At 46.6% G+C, this 14,378-nt stretch overlaps 1 protein-coding gene across 3 annotated transcripts in view; it reads left to right on the top strand.

Moving 5' to 3' along the window:
* The window catches only part of si:ch211-197h24.6 (uncharacterized), an 86,308-nt gene that overhangs the window by 54,799 nt on the left and 17,131 nt on the right, over window positions 1–14,378 (top strand). The window lies entirely within an intron of this gene.

Below are 14,378 nucleotides of genomic sequence, written 5' to 3'. Positions count from 1 at the left end.
TAAAATTTTTCTACCTTCCTCCACGCAATCGTGACCTAATGTGGCTTCCGGGATTGCCGTCTGAAAGCTGCACAGCGGGCGGACTGCGCACCCTAATGACATGCTGTCAGCTGGAGTATTTAAAGGGCCATTGCATGATGGCTTTTGTTGGAGAAAGGAGGAATTAATAGAAATAGAGCAGCAGAGGAACATGCTAGCGCCAAGGTTCAGTGACTCCTCACTTGAGGTGTTGCTGGCTGGGCTGAGGAGGAGGGACACACTCTACCCGGCGGACAAGAGGAAGAACCCTGCCTCTGCCACCAAGAAGGTCTGGCTCAAGGTGGCAGAGGAGGTGACCAGCAGCAGAAACATCTCCTGCACTTGAGTCCAGTGTAGGAATGACCTAACCAGGTCAGCAAAAGTGAGTACACTTACTGATTCACCTGCATTCTGTGGTGCTCATCACTAGCCGATTCCATCACCTCACTCCTCACACCCACTTAAGGCCCATCGTCAACTTACCTTCACTTTCTGTGCACTTCCTCACCTCCCCATTTGTGAACCCACTGCTATCACTCACCCCATCCCTGATGCAATGTGATGTATGTGTCTGATACTCACCCTCTAATGCATCTTCTTCATGGTCAGCCTCACCCAAAGCAGTGCATTCATTGGCTGACCACTTCACCCTCACTCACACACTCACCTGTCTGTACTTTCTCCCCTCGTAGGAGAAGAGAGCTCAGAATGCAAGGGAGAGGGTGAGGACTGGAGAGAGCCGCCACAAATAGTGGTCCTCACAGAGGCAGGGGAGGAGACGCTGGAACTTAGCCGCACGGTCGAGTGCCTGTCCCTCGGGGACACCGAAGCTGGCACCCCACAAACGTCTGGTGATAGAACTTTAACGTTCATCGCACACAACATGAATTGATGTTATTAATAAGTGACGTGTTGTACACCTCAATATGCTCATCGCAACGTTACATCTGTAGTGATTCTTAATATTGCTTTCTGTTCTCTTCCAGGCCCTTCAAAGACAGAAGTGACAGGGTTTTGAAAGAGGTGGCTATAGAGATAGTGGATGCATTGGTTGTCATCTTCCAAAATTCTATAGATTCTGGAATGGTTCCTGTAGATTGGAGGGTAGCTAATGTAACCCCACTATTGAAGAAAGGAGGGAGAGAGAAAACAAGGAACTACAAAGCTGTTAGCCTGACATCAGTAGTAGGGAAAGTGCTAGAATCGATTATAAAGAATATTGTTAGAGGACACTTTAAAAAAAAAAAAACAGTAATCGGATTTGGCAGAGTCAACATGGATTTATGAAAGGGAAATCATGTTTGACAAACCTACTGGAGTTCTTTGAGGATGTAACTGGTAGAATAGATGAGGGGGAACCAGTGGATGTGGTGTATTTGGATTTTCAGAAGGCTTTCAATAAGATCCCACACAGGAGGTTGATGAACAAAGTTAGGGCACATGGAATTGGGGGTAATATACTGGCATGGATTGAGAATTGGTTAACAGACAGAAAACAGAGTCGGAATAAATGGGTCTTTTTCAGGTTGGCAGACTGTGATTAGTGGGGTACCGCAGGGATCGGTGCTTGGGCCCCAGCTATTCACAATCTACATCAGTGATTTGGATGAGGGCACCGAATGTAATATTTTCAAGTTTGCTGATGACACAAAACTAAGTGGGAATGTGAGTTGTGAGGAGGATGCAAAGAGGCTTCAAGGGGATACAGACAGGCTAAGCGAGTGGGCAAGAACGTGGCCGATGGAGTATAATGTGGAAAAGTGTGAAGCTATCCACTTTGGTAGGAAAAACAGAAATGCAGTGTATTTTTTAAATGGTGAGCTTTTGGGAAATGTTGATGTTCAAAGGGACCTGGGTGTCCTTGTATATGAGTCACTGAAAGCTAACATGCAGGTGCAGCAAGCAATTAGGAAGGCAAATGGTATGTTGGCCTTCATTACAAGAGGATTTGAGATCAGGAGTAAAGATGTCTTGCTGCAATTTTATAGGGCCTTGGTGACACCACACCTGGAGTACTTTGGTCTCCTTACCTAAGAGAGGATATACTTGCCATAGAGGGAGTGCAATGAAGGTTCACCAGACTGATTCCTGGGATGGCGGGATTGTCGTATGAGGAGAGATTGAGTAGACTAGGCCTATATTCTCTAGAGTTTACAAGAATGAGAGGTGATCTCATTGAAACATACAAAATTCTTACAGGGCTTGACAGGGTAGATGCAAGGAGGGTGATTCCCCTGGCTGGGGAGTCTAGAACCAGGGGTCACAGTCTCAGAATAAGGGGTAGGCCATTTTGGACTGAGATGAGGAGAAATTTCTTCACTCAGAGGGTGATGAATCTTTGGAATTCTCTACCCCAGAGGGCTGTGGAGGCTCAGTCATCGAGTACATTCAAAACAGAGATCGATAGATTTCTAGATATTAAAGGCATCAAGGGATATGGGGATGGTGCAGGAATATGGCATTGAGGTAGAAGATCAGCCATGATCTTGTTGAATGGCGGAGCAGGCTCAAGGGGCCGGATGCCTACTCCTGCTCCTATTTCTTATGTTCTTATGTAAGAGGGCGATTCCTCAGAGGAGCTCCCTGCCTCCGAGGGCGCACCATCACATCTTAGTGAGCAATGCATCTGCACAGATACTCACAAATCGGTGGGTCCTAGTAGTCAGTCAGTTGCGTTGTCACCTGGTGAGTTACCACACATAAGTGAGCACAAGCAGACAGGGCCACATGGAGGGGCGCACTCCTCTCGAGGCTCTGCTCAGCTAGACGCAGATGCTGAATCCTGGGGGCCATCCTTGAAAAGGAGAATGATGAAGGGACAGGAGCATCTTTGCGAGATTTTTTTTTTTTTATTCGTTCACGGGATGTGGGCGTCGCTGGCAAGGCCGGCATTTATTGCCCATCCCTAATTGCCCTCGAGAAGGTGGTGGTGAGCCGCCTTCTTGAACCGCTGCAGTCCGTGTGGTGACGGTTCTCCCACAGTGCTGTTAGGAAGGGAGTTCCAGGATTTTGACCCAGCGACAATGAAGGAACGGCGATATATTTCCAAGTCGGGATGGTGTGTGACTTGGAGGGGAACGTGTGGATTGGAAGATGTGCCACAAATACTCTCCACAATAGCGAAGAGGATGGAGGAGTGCACCTCCAGCATTAGTGGAATTGGGACACAGGTAAGTGTGGGAATGTGTGCGATGGAGAGAATGGCAGCCTTCATCGACCTTCAAGCATGACTTACAAATGAGTCCATTCAGACCTTGACAATGGCCATGCAGACTCAGTGAACAACATTCTGCCGCCTTAAACAGGCTGACAGATACATTAGAAGTGGCCTTACAAGGCATCACACGTCCTCCAAACTGTTGTCCAGCAGGGTGGTAGAAGTGATGTGGACCTGGCCCAGGAGAGATGATGGCGAAAGGAAGGAAGTGACTGATTGTACCCCACAAGGATTTGTGCTGGGGCCTCAACTATTCACTATATTTATTAATGACTTAGATAACATAAGAGGGAGCAATATATCCAAGTTTGCCAATGACGTAAAGATTGGTGGCATGGTAAGTAGCGTAGATGGGAGCATAAAATTACAACGTGACATTCATTGATTAAGTGAGTGGGCAAAACTGTGGCAGATGGATTTCAACGCTGGTAAGTGAGCGGTCATCCATTTTGGACCAAAAAGGGATAGATCTGAGTTTTTTTAAATGGTGAAAGCTAGGAACAGTGGAGGTCCAAAGAGATTTAGGGGTCCATGTACACAGATCACTAAAATGTAGTAGTTGGATACAAAAAAATTCAAAAAGGCTATTGAAATGTTAGCCTCTATAACTAAAGGGCTAGAATATAATGGGGAGGAAGTTTTACTACAGCTATTCAAAGCCCTGGTTAGACCACATTTGGAGTATTGTGTAGAGTTCTGGGCACTGCACCTTAGAAAGGATACATTGGCCTTGGAAGGAGTGCAGCGCAGATTCACCAGAATGTTACCAGTGCTCCAAGGGTTAAATTATGAGGAGACTACATAAACTAGGCTTGTATTCCCTGGAATATAGAAGGGTATGGGGTGATTTGTTTGAGGTTTTTAGGATTTTGAAAGGAATTGATATGGTAGATAGAGAGAATCTTTTTCCATTGGTGGGGAAACTAGGACAAGGGGACATAACCTTAAAATCAGAGCCAGGCCATTCAGGAGAGAAGTTAGGAAACACTTTTTCACACAAAGGATGGCAGAAGTGTGGAACACTCCCACAAAAAGCAATAGATGCTAGCTCAATTAATAATTTTAAATCTGAGACTGATACATTTTGCTAGCCAAGGGTATTAAGGAATATGGAGTTAGGATACAGATCAGCCATGATCTCATTGAATGGTGGAACAGGCTCGAGGGGCTGAATGGCCTACTCCTGTTCCTATTTAAAGGCAGCAAATTTCTGGAGTGTATTCAGGACAGTTTTCTGGAACTACGGCCTGGATTTTGCACTGAGCCATGAATGAACGGTGCCTGCCGCTCATTAGATTCAAACTTACCCACAAACTATCCACGGGGTTTTGGGCGCCAACTTCCCATAATGGAGAGCTGAAGAAAGTGCAGCATCCTCTACTGGGCATTTGTGAGCTGTGTGAGTGGGGCAAGGAACTGTGTATCCCCTTAACCAATCAAATTGAAGCATCATGAACAAGCCATGCAGACCCAGGGCCAGGAAGTGTTCGTTAGAATAGTAAATTCAATGTAAAATCAGTCACAGATAGCAAAATAAAGAGAGGGTAAGACATATTGAATTAAAAGACAAAGATAAAAGAGACAGAAAAAGTTTTTTAAAAATTAAAGTTAATTTTTTTAAAAATGTCCAACAACAATTAAATGTTGACAGAATGAGACTCCACACTTGTAAAAGTAATTTTTCAGTCTGAGAGGTTGTTTGGCAGCCATTAAGACTTACCACACCGTTAAAATTTTGGTTACACTTTAAAAAAAAACTGGACATACCTTTTTCTGGCGCAAAAAGTTTGTTTCCAGCTGGGCAGTGCAGCAACTTCGCACCATTGCAGCCATTTGAATGGGGAGCCAGCCGGCGTGCTGTCCTTCTCGTGCAGCTTTCGGAGGAGCAGGGAATCTGGTAGAGCAACTTCCGGATTTCAGTTTTTGACCATGCATGTGCGCTCGCACATGTTGCTCTTCCATTTGCCCTGGAAATAACAGATTCCTGTTAGGATCGCTGTTATTTTCAACTCAAATTCCGGGCCAATATGGTTTCGAACCAATGAGGGAACAGGACATATACTGGATTTAGTGATGAGCAACGAGCCAGAACTAGTTGACAATCTGACGGTAAGGGAACATCTTGTGAACAGTGACCATAACTTGATTGATTTGGCGTCATCTGAGAAGGAGAAGGGAGAATCACAAACCAAAGTTTTAAACTTAAGTAAGGCTGACTTCGAAAGAATGAGACATAAACTCACCACAGTAAACTGGGCTGAATTGTTAACTGGTAAACCTACAGACAAGCAATGGGAGTGTTCAAAGAAGTATTTGGTACCATACAAGGCCAGTACACAACCCTAAAAGGCAAATGCTCCACTTGTGCAGTTAGACAACCATAGTCAACAAATGAGGTAAGATACAGTAGAAAGCTAAAATAAGAGGCTTACACAAATGCAAAGAGAAGTGGAAATCCAGCGGAATGGGAGAACTATAAAAAGCAATGGAAGTGCAAAGAAAGTGTTAAGAGCAGTGAAAAGGGAATACCGAAAAAAAAAATTGCAAGGCTTATCAAGGTTTACAATAAAAGTTTTTAGAAATATATTAAGAGAAAGAGAGTGTCCAAGGGAAATGTGGGCCCATTAAAGACAGATGCAGATGATGGTATAATCGATAATAAGGAAATACTGTGTACAGTTCTGGTCACCCTATTATAGAAAGGATATTATTAAACTAGAAAGAGTGCAGAAAAGATTTACTAGGATGCTACCGGGACTTGATGGTTTGACTTATAGGGAGAGGTTAGACAGACTGGGACTTTTTTCCCTGGAGAGTAGGAGGTTAAGGGGTGATCTTATAGAAGTCTATAAAATAATGAGGGGCATAGATAAGGTCGATAGTCAAAATCTTTCCCAAAGGTAGGGGAGTCTATAACGAGGGGGCATAGATTTAAGGTGAGAGGGGAGAGATACAAAAGGGTCCAGAGGGGCAATTTTTTCACTCAAAGGGTGGTGAGTGTCTGGAACGAGCTGCCAGAGGCAGTAGTAGAGGCGGGTACAATTTTGTCTTTTAAAAAGCATTTGGACAGTTACATGGGTAAGATGGGTATAGAGGGATATGGGCCAAGTGCAGGAAATTGGGACGAGCTTAGTGGTATAAACTGGGCGACATGGACATGTTGGGCCGAAGGGCCTGTTTCCATGTTGTAAACTTCTATGATTCTATGAAATGGCAGGCTTGTTAAATGAGTAACAAGGTAGAGAAAGAAAGAAAGATTTGCATTTATATAGTGCCTTCACAAGCTCAGGACGTCCCAAAGCGCTTTCCAGCCATTTAATTACTTTTGAAGTGTAGACACTGTTGTAATGTACGAAACGCTGCAGCTAATTTGTGCATAGCATGGTCCCACAAACAGCAATGTGATGACCAGATAATCTGTTTTAGTGATGGCTGAGGGATAAATATTGGCCAGGACACCAGGGAGAACTCCCCAGCTCTTCTTTGAAATAGTGCCTTGGGATCCTTTACATCCACCTGAGAGGGCAGATAGGGCCTCAGTTTAATGTCTCATCCGAAAGAAGGCACCTCCAACAAATGGAATGTCAGCCTAGATTTTGTGCTCATGGAGTGGGACTTGAACCCATAACCTTCTGAATCGGAGACGAGAGTGCTACTAATTGAGCCGTGGCTGATGACAAACTACCAGTGGTACAAGGGAAACAAAATAAAACAAGGGGAGAATCTTACTGGGTTTAATATAAGTTTAAAAAACAGTAATGGAGAAAATAATGAGACTTAAGAGACAAACCTCCAGGACCTGATGATTTCCACTTCATGATATTAAAAGAAGCAGGTGAGGAAATTGCAGGTGCGTTACTAATAATCTTCCAAAGTTCTCTTGATTCTGGAATTGTGTCGTTGACTTGGAAAATTGCTAATGTGCCTCTGTTATTTAAGAAGGGTCGGAGAGAGAAATCAGTTAACTACAGACCGGACAGTCTGACGTTGGTTGTGGGGAAGTTACTGGAATCTGTCATTAGGGACAGAGTGATTGAGCAATTGGACAACTTTGAACTGATCAGAGAGAGTCAGTCTGACTAATCTGGTTGAATTTTTTCAAGAGATCACTAACATGGTGAATAAGGGAGAGTCTATATATGTAATCTATATGGATTTCCAGAAGGCATTTGATATGGTTCTGCATAAGAACTTATTAGCAAAAATGAAAGCTCACAGAATTGGAAGCAACCTTGGGACATTGGTTGGGAGATACAATGATAACAAATTGCATTTATATAGCACCTTTAAGTTAGAAAAACGTACCAAGGTGCTTCAAAGAAGTGTTATCAAACAAAATTTGACACCGAGACACATAAGTAGATATTGTAACAGCTTGGTCAAAGAGGTAGGTTTTTAAGGAGCGTCTTAAAGGAGAAGAGGTAGAGAGGTTTGGAGGGAATTCCAGAGTTTAGGGTCTAGGCAGCTGAACGGCTGCCAATGGTGGAGTGATTCAAATCAAGGATGCGCTAGAGGCCAGAATTGGAGGAGCGCAGAGATCTTGGAGGGTTGTAGGGCTGGAGGAGGTCAGAGATGCGAAGGGACAAGGCCAGGGAGGGATTTGAAAACAACGATGAGAACTTTAAAATCATGGCGTTGTCAGACCAGGAGCCAGTGTAGGTCATAGAGTACAGGGTGATGGGTGAATGGGACTTGGTGCAAGTTAGGGTGCGGGCAGCAGAGTTTTGGATGAGCTCAAGTTTATGGAGGGTGGAAGATAGGAGGCCGGCCAGGAGAGCATTGGAATAGTCAAGTCTAGAGGTGACAAAGGCATGGATGAGGTTTTCAACAGTAGATGAGCTGAGGCAGAGCGGAGACGGGCGATGTTACGGAGGTGGAAGTAGGCGGTCTTGGTGGTGGAGCAGATACATGGTCGGAAGCTCATCTCGTGATCAAATAGGACACCAAGGTTTCAAAAGGTCTGGTTCAGCCTCAGACAGTTGCCAAGGTGAGGGTTGGAGTCGGTGGCTAGGGAACAGAGTTTGTGGTGGGGACCAAAGACAATGGCTTTGGTTTTCCGAATATTTAGCTGGAGGAGATTTTTGCTCATCCAGTACTGGATGTCGGATAAGCAGTATGACAAACTAGAGACAGTGGAGAGGTCGAGAGAGGTGGTGGTGAGGTAGAGCTGAGTTTCATCAGTGTACATGTGGAAACTGAAGTGTTTTTGGATGATGTCCCCAAGGTGCAGTATGTAGATGATTAATAGGAGGGGGCCAAGGAAAGGTCCTTTGGGGACTCCAGAGGTAACAGAGCGGGTAGAGAAACCATTGCAGGTGATTCTCTGACAATAACTGGATAAATAAAAATGAAACCAGGCAAGCGCTGTCCCACCTAGCTGGACGACAGAGGAGAGGCATTGGAGGGGGATGGTGTGGTCAACCGTGTCAAAGGCTGCAGACAGGTCGAGAAGGATGAGCAGTATAGTTTACCATGGTCACAGTCACATAAGATGTCATTTGTGACTTTGATATGGGCCGTTTCAGTACTGTGGCAAGGGCGGAAACCTGATTGTAGGGATTCAAACATGGAATCGTGGGAAAGATGGGCATGGATTTGGGAGGCGACAACAAGTTCAAAGACCTTGGAGAGGAAAGGGAGGTTGGAGATGGAGTAGTTTACAAGGACAGAGGGGTCAAGGTGGGTGATGACAGCAGATTTGAAGGTGAGGAGGACTGCACTTGAGAGGGAACCATTAATAATATCAGCTAACATGGGGGCCATGAAGGGAAGTTGGGTGGTCGGCAGTTTGGTGGGAATAGGGTCAAGGGAGCAGGAGCTGGGTCTCATGGTCAAGTTGAGCTCTGAGAGGGCATGAGAGGAGATAAAGATGCACGTTCAGGGCTAGGGCAGGGGGGCGTTTTAGCTTGGTGGGCTAGGGGAAGGGAGGGGAAGTGGCAGAGGCAGCTGAATGTAGTCTTAATCTTATTGACAAAGAAGTCCATGAGCTCCTCGCACTTGTTGGAGGTGAGGGTGGAGGAGGCAGGGGAGAGGGGTTTAAGAAGACAGTTTGTCGTCGAGAAGAGAAGCTGGGGGTTATCTTTGCATTCCAGGATGATCCTGGAATAGTGAGCAGTTTTGGCAGAGGAGAGCAGGACCTGACAGTGCTTTATGTGGTCCAGCCAGATCTGACACTGGTTAAACCAGCTGTCTGCCATAAACGTTCAAGTCTGCATCCCTTGGACATAAGGGAGCAGAGATGAGGGCCATACCAGGGGAAATGACCAGGGTGAGAGAGCATAATAGTTTAAATTAGAACAAGGGCATCAAGGGTGGAGGTGAGGATGTAATTGAGCAGATCGGTAGCTGCAGAAATGCCGTGGTGAATGGAGGGCCAAAGGCTAGACAGTTGGGAATTTGAAAGTGCAGTTGTAAGTGACTTGGGAGAGTTTTTTCCCAGGGGTGGACACAGAAGGAGGTGATGCTGGGAGGGGGGAAGGGGGATGTGGATGTCGAGCCATATAAGGAAGTGGTCAAGACCATCTATGACCGTGATTTTTTTAATTCATTCATGGGATGTGGGCGTCGCTGGCGAGGCCATCTTCTATTGCCCATCCCTAATTGCCCTTGAGAAGGTCGTGGTGAGCCGCCGCCTTGAACCGCTGCAGTCTGTGTAGTGAAGGTTCTCCTACAGTGTTATCAGGGAGTTCCAGGATTTTGACCCAGCAATGATGAAGGAACGGTGATATATTTCCAAGTCAGGATGGTGTGTGACTTGGAGCGGAAGGTGCAGGTGGTGTACCCATGTGCCTGCTGCTCTTGTCCTTCTAGGTGGTAGAGGTCACTGGTTTGGGAGGTGCTGTCGAAGAAGCCTTGGCGAGTTGCTGCAGTGCATCCTGTGGATGGTACACACTGCAACCACTGTGCACCAGTGGTGAAGGGAGTGAATGTTTAGGGTGGTGGATGGGGTGCCAATCAAGCAGGCTGCTTTGTCCTGGATGGTGTCAAGCTTCTTGAGTGTTGTTGGAGCTGCACTCATCCGGGCAAGTGGAGAGTATTCCATCACACTCCTGACTTGTGCCTTGTAGATGGTGGAAAGGCTTTGGGGAGTCGGGAGGTGTGTCACTCGCTGCAGACTACCCCAGCCTCTGACCTGCTCTTGTAGCCACAGTATTTATATGGCTGATCCAGTTAAGTTTCTGGTCAATGGTGACCCCCAGGATGTTGATGGTGGGGGATTCGGTGATGGTAATGCCGTTGAATGTCATGGGGAGATGGTTGGACTCTCTTGTTGGAGATGGTCATTGCCTGGCACTTGTCTGGCGGGAACGTTACTTGACACTTATGAGCCCAAGCCTGGATGTTGTCCAGGTCTTGCTGCATGTGGGCTCGGACTGCTTCGTTATTTGAGGGGTTGCGAATGGAACTGAACACTGTGCAATCATCAGCGATCATCCCCATTTCTGCCCTTATGATGGAGGGAAGGTCATTGATGAAGCAGCTGAAGATGGTTGGGCCTAGGACAATGCCCTGAGGAATTCCTGCAGCAATGTCCTGGGGCTGAGATGATTGGCCTCCAACAACCACTACCATCTTCCTTTTGTGCTAGGTATGACTCCAGCCACTGGAGAGTTTTCCCCCTGATTCCCATTGACTTCAATTTTACTAGGGCTCCTTGGTGTCACACTCGGTCAAATGCTGCCTTGATATCAAGGGCAGTCACTCTCACCTCACCTCTGGAATTCAGCTCTTTTGTCCATGTTTGGACCAAGGCTCTAATGAGGTCTGGAGCCGAGTGGTCCTGGCGGAACCCAAACTGAGCATCGGTGAGCAGGTTATTGGTTAGTATGTGCCGCTTGTAGCACTGTCGACGACACCTTCCATCACTTTGCTGATGATTGAGAGTGAACTGATGGGGCGGTAATTGGCCGGATTGGATTTGTCCTGCTTTTTGTGGACAGGACATACCTGGGCAATTTTCCACATTGTCGGGTAGATGCCAGCATTGTGGCTGTACTGGAACAGCTTGGCTAGAGGCGCAGCTAGTTCTGGAGCACAAATCTTCAGCACTATCGCCGGGATGTTGTCGGGGTCCATAGCCTTTGCTGTATCCAGTGCACTCAGCAGTTTCTTGATATCGAATTGGCTGAAGACTGGCTTCTGTGATGGTGGGGATATCGGGAGGAGGCCGAGATGGATCATCCACTTGGCACTTCTGGCTGAAGATGGTTGCAAACGCTTCAAGCTTGTCTTTTGCACTCGCGTGCTGGACTCCGCCATCGTTGAGGATGGGGATGTTTACAGAGCCTCCTCCTCCTGTTAGTTGTTTAATTGTCCACCACCGTTCACGACTGGATGTCGAAGGACTTCAGAGCTTTGATCTGATCTGTTGGTTGTGGAATCGCTTAGCTCTGTGTATAGCATGTTGCTTCTGCTGTTTAGCACGCATGTAGTGCTGAGTTGTAGCTTCACCAGGTTGGCATCTCATTTTTAGGCACGTCTTGGTGCTGCTCCTGGCATGCTCTTCTACACTCCTCATTGAACCAGGATTGATCCCTTGGCTTATTGGTAATGTTAAACAATTTTACAACACCAAGTTATAGTCCAACAATTTTATTTTAAAATCCACAAGCTTTCGGAGGCTTCCTCCTTCCTCGGGTGAATGCCATTCACCTGACGAAGGAGGAAAACTCCGAAAGCTTGTGGATTTTAAAATAAAATTGTTGGACTATAACTTGGTGTTGTAAAATTGTTTACAATTGTCAACCCCAGTCCATCACCGGCATCTCCACATTATTGGTAATGGTAGAGTGAGGAATATGCCGGGCCATGAGGTTACAGATTGTGCTGGAATACAATTCTGCTGCTGCTGAAAGCCCACAGCACCTCATGGATGCCCAGTTTTGAGCTGCTAGATCTATTCTGAATCTATCCCATTTAGCACGGTGGTAGTGCCACACAACACGTTGGATGGTATCCTCAGTGCGAAGACGGGACTTCGTCTCCACGAGGACTGTGCGGTGGTTACTCCTACGAATACTGCCATGGACAGATGCATTTGTGACAGGTAGATTGGTGAGTACGAGGTCAAGTAAGTTTTTCCCTCATGTTGGTTCGCTCACCACCTACCGCAGGCCCAGTCTGGCAGCTATGTCCTTCAGGACTCAACCAGCTCGGTCAGTAGTGATGCTACCGAGCCACTCTTGGTGATGGACATTGATGTCCCCACCCAGAGTACATTCTATGCCCTTGCTTCCTCCAAGTGGTGTTCAACATGGAGGAGAACTGATTCATCAGCTGAAGGAGGGCGGTAGGTGGTAATCAGCAGGAGGTTTCCTTGCCCATGTTTGACCTGATGCCATGAGATTTTATGGGGTCCAGAGTCAATGTTGAGGACTCCCAGGGCCACCCCCTCCTGACTGTATCACTATACCGCCACCTCTGGTGGTTCTGTCCTACTGGTGGGACAGGACATACCCAGGGATGGTGATGGAAGAGTCTGGGACGTTGGCTGAAAGGTATGATTCTGAGAGTATGGCTATGTCAGGCTGTTGCTTGACTAGTCTGTGGGACAGCTCTCCCAATTTTGGCGCAAGTCCCCAGATATTATTGAGGAGGACTTTGCAGGGTCGACTGGGCTTGGTTTGCCTTTGTCGTGTCCGGTGCCTAGTGGTCCAATGCCAGGTGGTCCGTCCGGTTTTATTCTTATAATGACTTTTTCTAGCGAGATTTTACAACTGAATGGCTTGCTAGGCCATTTCAGAGGGCAATTAAGAAGCAACGACATTGCTGTGGGTCTGGAGTCACATATAGGCCAGACCGGGTAAGGACGGCAGGTTTCCTTCCCTAAAGGACATTAGTGAACTAGATGGGTTTTTACGACAATCCATTGGTATCATGGCCACCATTACTGATTCTAGTACTTTAATTCCAGATTTTATTTAATTAATTGAATTCCACAGCTGCTGTGATGGGATTTGAACTCATGACTCCGGATTATTAGTGCAGGCCTCTGGATTACTGGACTAGTAACATGACCACTATGCTACCGTACCCAAATGGGAGTCGAGAAGCCCAGGTGCAGAGTCTGAGGGAGGAAAGCAGTGAAGATATCTCGTTAGAAATTTGGCATGGTACTTGGGGTGGGTGGTTGAGAATGAGGATTATAAAGGAGAGATGAGAGGGGCGGAACAAGGTGACATGCTGAAAGGAAGAGAAGATGCCAGAGGAGTAGGGGGACAGATTTGGTGATGAGGGCCACACCACCACCGTGGCGGTCTGGATGGGGCATGTGGTAGAAGATACAGCCAGATGGGGAGACTTTGTAAGAGCATAAGAAATAGGAGCAGGAGTGGGCCATATGGCCCATCGAGCCTCCTCCGCCATTCAATCAGATCATGGCTGATCTTCAACCTCCACTTCACTTTCCTGCCTGTTCCCCATATATCTCAATTCCCCTAGAATCCAAAAATCTACCTACTTCAACCTTGAAATATACTCAACACTCCGCATCCACAGTCCTCTGGGCTTGAGAATTCCAAAGATTCACAACCCTCTGAGTGAAGAAATGTCTCCTCATCTCAGTCTTAAATGGCCAACCCCTTCTCCTGCAACTATGCCCTCTAGTTCTAGACTCTCCAGCCAGGGGAAACAACCTCTCAGCCTCTATCCTGTCAAGCCCCCTCAGAATCTTATATGTTTCAATGAGATCACCTCTCATTCTTCTAAACTCCAGAGAATTTAGGCCCATTCTACTGAACCACTCCTCACAGGACAACCCTCTCATCCCAGGAATCAATCTAGATAGAATTAATCTAGTGAATCTTCGTTGTGCCACCTCCTAAGGCAAGTATATCCTTCCTTAGATAAGGAGACCAAAACTGTACTCAGTACTCCAGGTGAGGTCTCACCAAAGCCCTGTACAATTGTAGTAAGTCTTCCTTACTCTTGTACTCCAACCCCCTTGCAATTAAGGTCAATTAAGGTACAAGTTGTCATCACCTGTCAGCCAGGTTTCCGTCAAGACCACAATGTCGTTGCAGTCATTCACAATAAGCTCTTGGATGGCAAGGGCTTCGTTCACAAGTGAACGGACATTCTGGAGGGAGATGCGGAGAGGTGCGGTGATAGCTGATCCGCTGGCAGAGTCCACAGGGTCAGTGCT

This window comes from Heptranchias perlo, chromosome 2 (genome assembly GCF_035084215.1).
Source record: "Heptranchias perlo isolate sHepPer1 chromosome 2, sHepPer1.hap1, whole genome shotgun sequence".
NCBI lineage: Eukaryota > Metazoa > Chordata > Chondrichthyes > Hexanchiformes > Hexanchidae > Heptranchias > Heptranchias perlo.
The sequence above is the reverse complement of the archived record's forward strand: the minus strand, read 5'-3'. Positions and strand labels throughout refer to the sequence as shown.